Source organism: Mercenaria mercenaria, unplaced genomic scaffold (genome assembly GCF_021730395.1).
Source record: "Mercenaria mercenaria strain notata unplaced genomic scaffold, MADL_Memer_1 contig_1635, whole genome shotgun sequence".
In the NCBI taxonomy this organism is placed as follows: domain Eukaryota; kingdom Metazoa; phylum Mollusca; class Bivalvia; order Venerida; family Veneridae; genus Mercenaria; species Mercenaria mercenaria.
Genome location: NW_026459627.1, coordinates 28507 through 36528, shown reverse-complemented (window position 1 = coordinate 36528; position 8022 = coordinate 28507).

The following is an 8022-nucleotide window of genomic DNA, read 5'->3' as shown; positions in this document are numbered from 1 at the left end:
ACACAAGTGATCAGTAACAACAGTAGTTGTGCATGGGGCATGTTAGGTTCTTTCAGCGACAAAAATTGCACAATTATGAGACTTTGTTTCTTGTTAACATACTATGTACATACAGTCTGCATATGCAATCTTGTGCGTGCCTAATCTACCAAACCCTTGCACAAAATTTAATGAAACTTCACACAAGTGATCAGTACCAACCCTAGTTGTACATTGTGCATGTTACATTCTTTTAGATAAATATTCTGTATAGTTATGGGACTTTGTTTTTTGTTACTATACTGTATACATACAGTCTATATACATACAGTCCACATAATTATGCAATCTTGTGTGCATCAAATTGCAATGTACTGTGTCAGTGCATGCGGGGGGTACATTCATCACCTTTAGTGATAGCTCTAGTTGACCCAATCTTTATGAAACTTGGTCAGAATGTTAGTCTTAATGATCTCTAGTTCAGGTTTGAAACTGGGTCATGTGGGGTCAAAAACTATGTCAAAAGGTCAGATCAAAGGAAAAGCTTGTGAACACTCTAGAGACCACATTTTTGACCCAATCTTTATGGAACTTGGACAGAATGTTTGTCTTGATGATCTCTAAGTCAAGTTCAAAACCAGGTCATGTGGGGTCAAAAACTAGGTCAGTAAGTCATATGAAAGGAAAAGCTTGTGAACACTCTCAAGGGGGGTATTCGATCTATTCCTTACCACCAAAACAAAATGGCGGCCAAAACTGAAAATGTGAGTTTTTCTTACTTTTTATCTTTTTTAAGGATTTCTAGACCATGACACATGGCTATCAACCTGCTCCTTTGTTTTTTCTATCTATCGGTACCTTTAACATTGGAAACAGTGCTGTAGTTTGTCTGGAATGCTGGTCATGGGATTTGAATCGATGGAAAATCCAGTAAACACGGGATAAGGAATAGTGCGATTAGCAAAAATGGTCTTTTTTACTTATAATTCAAATAATTGTGAGCTATTTTTCTGATTAGAAGAAAAGAATCAATATATATTTCCATCATGGTTAGTCTGGAGCCGATTAAAAGTCGTAATTTTAAATTACACAGTTTTTTGTCTAATGGTAAGGAACAGTGTACGAAAATAAGAGGATAAGGTGCAGTTCACTTCTTCAAGCAACTTTTTACTTCGCTCTTTTCAGAGACAATCAAGTAAAATTCTATTACAATAATATTTTGGTGATCATTTATAACTACCTCTTCCTAATTGCAGTAAGATTTAAAAGGTATCCGCCTGTCTATCAGACACGTGATGTACTGAAAGCCAAAAGTTCAGCAAGTATTTAATATAGTATCCCTCGCCAACATTTAAGTATTTAGAACTTTCTATTTTGTATAGCGCCCAAAGTCATTAATAACAAGCAATTGCCTTACAAAAATGTTGAAATATTATTTTTTTGTCTTAAAAAGAAAACATTAAAAGTTAAACCTACTTAAAATACAATGTGTTTTACTAAAGATAGTGAAAACTCAGCAACACCACTTAACTTGTTTAGGTGTTATGCATTCTTTGTAATTTTGCATTAAAATACATACGTTATGCGACATTTAGGCGCACTAATTCACGATTTTATGGATACAAAGACCAGAAATTATTCGTGGTTGAAGCTATAACTATGTATACGACTTTTTATAATTATGGTTAACTCTTACATTATAAGTTAACGTTGGCTTAGAGTTATTAAGGAATATTTATCTCGTGAGTTCGCTAGTAGATTATTGAACAGATATTTAACTGTAACAAAACATATTTAAAAACATTGGCAAAAGGCAAATCGCAAACATAATAAGCTCATAAAATCATAGATATACTCTTACGATGCCATTAAGATATATATTTGGAAGAACAATTTGAATATTTTATGTGTCCTGCTTGTATCTTAAAGCTGCACTACAAAAGTAACGTATCATTGCACATAGGTATGAGAAAAAAATACATTCAAGTAAGGCTTAATATGTGGCAAATATGATTGTTATTTACCAACATTATGTATCTTATACTACGAATTTAAGAACATTTAATTATCAAGCTTTTCTTGGAAACATTTATGTCAATCAACAATAACACATATTAAACTTGTCAAAACTGATCAGAAATATGCTGATGGTAACGTATGTATCCCAATTAATGAATAAATTCATTTTCGGGCATCAAAATTCGTGTTCAAGATTGCCATCAAATTGAAGCCGACCATTGTGAATCAAAAGCACAAATACTTATTTATTCAAATTAATTATTTCTTACGATTGTCAAATTAATTATTCGTATTTTCAAAGGCGGCTTTGATAATCTCGTTCTCTTGTATATTTGTAAGTGGCAGCTCTTATAACAAGTGTTTTTGTCACTGAATCCATGAATCACACCACTTTAAGCTGTATATAATGAAATGCACAAAGAAAAAGTACTTATTCTAATATAAAAAATTAAATATAACCACAAGTCACCGTGTCAGAACTTTTCCAAATAATGAAGAAAAGATCATTTTATTTGAGTACAACCACATTCATGAACCAAGCATCAACAAAAACCAACAATGCTACATATAAAATTTCATTCAGAGTTAACAGTTCTATTAAGTCTGTCTTTACTGTAAAGACTTTTTCAAATATATTAACAGTCTTGTAAAAAATATTTCAAGATATATCACGGTTGGAACAAAACTTTATAACCTTTTACTTGCAGATTTTTACCTTAACAGTAATTAAAGCTAGCTCTTTTACCTTTTAGCTACCAGTTCTACGGCAGCGATTCGTTTCAAGGTATCGATTTTAACAGAAACGAAAATAAAGTAATATAAGGTCGCATACGTTCTTAGTAAAAACTACAAACACTATCTTTTCTGTTAAGCCTGCGCCCGAACAACCAAAGCCTATTCAACAAACTAAGAAACAGACTCTCGATACTCCGAAAGAAACACGGTACATTTTCACAGGGAATGTATAATGTCATATTATACATTTCTTGTGAAAAAGTACTGTTTTATTTTTTGAAGTCTCGAAGTCCGTTTCTCGTTTTGTTTTTCTTATTTTCTCTCCTCCCTTTTCTGTTTGCCAAAGGATTTAATTAGCAGGGAGGTAATAGTTTCACTGTCTGATTCTCTCTTTTTAAAGTAGCGCACTGTCTTTAGCCTTCTCACATTCTCGATACACCTTTCAGATTTTAGCCCTTGATGTTACAATAATGTTAACCTGATGTGCAACCCACCACAAGTCAGCAGTGAGTTATTAGAGAGTTTGAGATTTCAACCTTCGCCTTCCCCTTCAACGTCTTTTGCGAAGTTAACGTACGAAGTTGAAGTTCGATTAAAATTCCTTGAGATTTCAAACATTAGAATGAACCTTACTTCTTTTAATCCGCCCATTCAATTAATCTGTAATTATGATCGTGTTTTTCGTGCATTTTGATACCAATTGTCCGAAATGGCAGGAATTTTACAAGTGGTTTTAAAAATGAAAAAATTAAAAACATGTCAATCTATATAATCATCGCATGGATATTATATTAGAGCGATTACCAAAAAAAAAAACAACAAAAAAAACCCAAAAAAACAAACAAACAAAAATAAATAGATAAATAAAACGATAAAACAATGTGAACAATATCGTTAGTGTTGCTCCAAACATATAGGTTTTATATAAAATTATGTCAGTATAGTCAGTATACAATATGCATGATTGTAAATCATACATCAGAGGAAATAAAAATGATTATTACATACCTAAAATTATTTTCCATTGGGTTTCAATGGACTGCGATCGTGCAATATTTTTCCATATCATGACGTTGAACGCTTTCATATCGGACTAGTCCCAATCCGTGACTCTATTTACCTCCCCTGACGGTCCGTCCATTGCGGATCTCGTTTCTTTAGATTTTTGTTGCTATTGTGTGTTTGTTTAATTTGTAATTCATGCAACATTTTGTTTCCTTTTACACTTTGATTAATCTGACCTATTAGATACTTGCACGTAGTAATTTATCAGACTGAAATGAGTTGGACTAATATAATACGTGGAGTGTTTTCTTAACGTTGTAATGGAATGAATCGCGTGACGTCCGTGGCGTCCGACCTCACGTTGCGACAACAAGTTGACGTCATTTTCATGGAAAATATTAATGCGCGTCAGTTTGATTTGTTTATTGCGTTTTCGGAGATTTATTTTCCGTATTTTTTCCTGTCTTTCGTGACAGAACGATAATTTAGATATAAATTAATCATTTGATAGTGGATATGTAATAAAAAGGTTATCATCGTTCTTTCGCGGACAATACTGCGCTCCTAAAGTCGCGCAATATTACCGCTGCAGAACTCGTGCATATATCCACATACAAAGTTAATAACCTATAATGATCATATCGACGTGATAATGACACTATGTATGACTCTGTATAATGCCAAACTCTCAGACAGCAAAATATGATTTTAATATACTATTTTATAAGTAAAGCATCTGCGGATCCAGGAAATTTGGTTAGAGGGACACCCACATTAAAGAGGGGGTCACCCATTTCAGGGGTGGGGGAGGGGGTAGGGGTAGGGTAGGATCACACCGAGTATCAAGACCGACTTTCTTTGTAAAATGTAAGAATCAAAGGGGGAATTAACCCACAATTTTCTTCTGCCAGGCTCTGGTTCCGTGCATTTCAAGAATGGAGTTATCCCATACGGCTAACAGGAAATGTCTCTCATCATGATATCATAGATCTGAAATTGTCTGATGCTTCAGAAGAATTTTCCGTCTTACTAGTACTATTTTATGTTTATAATTAAAACGCAATTGTCGTATTAAGTGTCCGGCAGAAACAGATTGATTTTATTTGGATGTGAAAATAAAATATTCCACCAAATGATAATCGCGCGTAATTATCTATTTTTCAAGTAAAATGACTGTCATGCCATGTGCCTCCATCAAGATTTCAGTCTTTGATACCGAGTATGTGGACAGAGTAGATGTAAAAAGAATGAAGTTTCGACTTTCGTGATATCACATATTTAGACGTTCAAAACTTCACTTCATACGACAAAAAGGCCCATCTGGTATAATCGATACCGCCTGGGGACACAAATATGCCGTTGAAGTTAAAGTTTGAACAAAATCTCAAAGTTTCTCAAAATCAGTTGATAACTTCATACTTCCAAGTTCAATTCAATGTATTTAGTTAAAATCATTAGCCATACAAAACTTCATTATTCTTATACCTACTGATAGTGTTTCGCATCAAATTTAGTGTAATTATATGTATGGATAATCAAATAACCTAATACGCAGAAATCCTGAAACTAAGCTTTTTATTTGGCATAGTAATAAAGAGAAGTCTTAGGCTTACTTGATATTACATGGAAAACTTTAGTAGCAACGTGTGATATAAATAAACTACACGCATATCGGTGATGTTTTACCCGAAATATATATGAGAGACGTTGAAGTGGAAGGCGAAGTTTGAAATCTCAAACTCTCTATTATTACTGATATACGCACACACACCAATAACCTATGTATTGATACATACGTTACCGATCACTGTGCTATGGGTACCACGGGTATGCTGTTTCCATTCATTTTGTATTCAAAAAAATGTTAAACATGTATCTTTATGATACACTATGACATACGACCAGTTCTGTAAACAAAACCTTTTTAACAAGAAATTAATATTAAAGCATATAGCATTATCAGATTTTAAAAATAGAATTTGCATGACGTGTTTTAAACAAAAATAGTGATAAAAACAAAACTTTTTAGCAAATTAAAACGCTTGAGCGTATTATCTTGGAACCTTGACTTCAAAAAATAAAAGAAGCCTCATGTTGTATAAAAAGGACTGTCAGTAATATATCAGGCATGAAAGGATACATACGTTACCTTACCATACGTAACGTATGTATCAATAATTTGTACTGTGTTTATGGCGTACTCAATATGTACAACAACATAAATTTAATTGAAACAAAAAAAATATAATTGTCATATAATCACAAATAGGTTTTACTTTAAGCTTCCTATTTAAACCGAACATTATCAGCGGAGCCCATTGAACATTTTCAGAAAAAGGAAACACGTCTTCAAGGACAAGTGTGCGACTTAACCTGTGTGAAATCTGCATCTACGACGTAGACGATACAAACTGATGACACTGTCAATTAAAACTGAGTGACACTTTCTTGTTTATGTTAGTTTAAATAAGATTGGTAACGTTTGTATCGATCACGTATCATTTTGCCATTTCTTATGCCATTTAAATTAAGAAGGACCTCTGCTTCATAATAGACAAATGATAGATGTATTGAAAATGCATACACTGTTTTGGCATGAAAAAACTACTCTTAGTTCAACATGAACTGCTATGATTTTCAGTGTCTTAGAATAAAGGTAACGTTTGTATCATAGAAAGTGGAATCTTTACATAAGGAAAGTTTAAGTGAAAAATATATCACTACTAAGTATATCTTGTATCAAATGTTATAACATGTAGTTGAAACAAAACTAGAAATAACCTTTAAAGACATAAAAACGCTATTCTTTATATGTCAAGCTCATATATTCATAGTAGGATAGATCCATAACCAAAGTATTCCTTCATCGGCGTCATATCTGTTTTATTGTTTAGGAATCGTAATAACACAAACATACATATTATGATGCAGTTATTAATAATTAGGGAACATTGTATTCTTTGCATTTACTAAAAAACCCGTCATTAACTATAAAAGCGGTCAAGCGTTGTGAATTTTTGTATAAAACTTGCGCATGGCGCCAGTAACTTATGTATCATTTTAAATTGTCTTTTGTACAATTTTTGGATTATGGATATGATAAATTCAATTGACATTAGGTAACAAGTATAAACACATATTCATTGGAATTATAGTATGTTTAATTTGCTTCCGGAGCCTATTTTTAAACAACCACGATAACGAACACTCGATTGTTCGTCATTTACGACTTTAAACGATAGGAGGGTTTACACTATGGTTCATCTACAATATTAGTGTAGTTTAACAGCCAGGGTCACGATTCAGACCTCTTTAATTATTACATGGTAGAGAAATGTCAATTGGTTATCTAAGAAACGATGAGAGAAAACTGTAAAATCTGTTTGAAAAAATTACACTGCACCTTATCCTCTAATTTTCGCACACTGTTCCTTACCATCGTACAAAAATTGTGTTTTTTTGAAAATACGAACTGTGATATGCTCAAAACCAACAATATTAGATAAGTATGTTGAAATATTCCTTCAAATCAGAAAAATAGCTTACAACCTGCGGTATATTAGGTAAAAAGACCATTTTTGCAAGTCGCACTATTCCTTATCCCGTGTTTACCGGAGAATTTTCCATCGATTCGAATTTCATGACCAGCATTCCAGACAAATTAAAGTGCTGTTTCCAAAGTGAAAGGTACCGGTAGATGGAGAAAACAGTGGAGCAGGTTGATAGACATGTGTTATTGTCTAGATATCCTTGAAAAAGCAAAAAAGTAAGAAAAACTCACATTTTCAGTTTTGGCCGCCATTTTTTTTCCATGGTAAGGAGTAGATCGAATAACCCCCTTGACTCTAGAGACCACATTTTTGACCCAATCTTTATGAAACTTAAGTAGAATGTTTGTCTTGATGATCTCTAGGTCAAGTTCGAAACTGGGTCATGTGGTGTCAAAAACTAGGTCAGTAGGTCAGATCAATGGAAAAGCTTGTGAACACTCTAGAGACCACATTTTTGACCCAATCTTTATGAAACTTGGTCAGAATGTTTGTCTTGATGATTTCTAGGTCAAATTTAAAACTGGATCATGTGGGGTCAAAAACTAGGTCAGTAGGTCAGATCAAAGGAAAAGCTTGTGAACACTCTAGAGACCACATTTCTGACCCAATACTTATGAAACTTGGTCAGAAAGTTGGTCTTGAAGATCTCTAGGTCAAGTTTGAAACTGGGTTATGTTAGGTCAGTAGATCAGATCAAAGGAAAAGCTTGTGAACACTCTAGGGACCACATTTT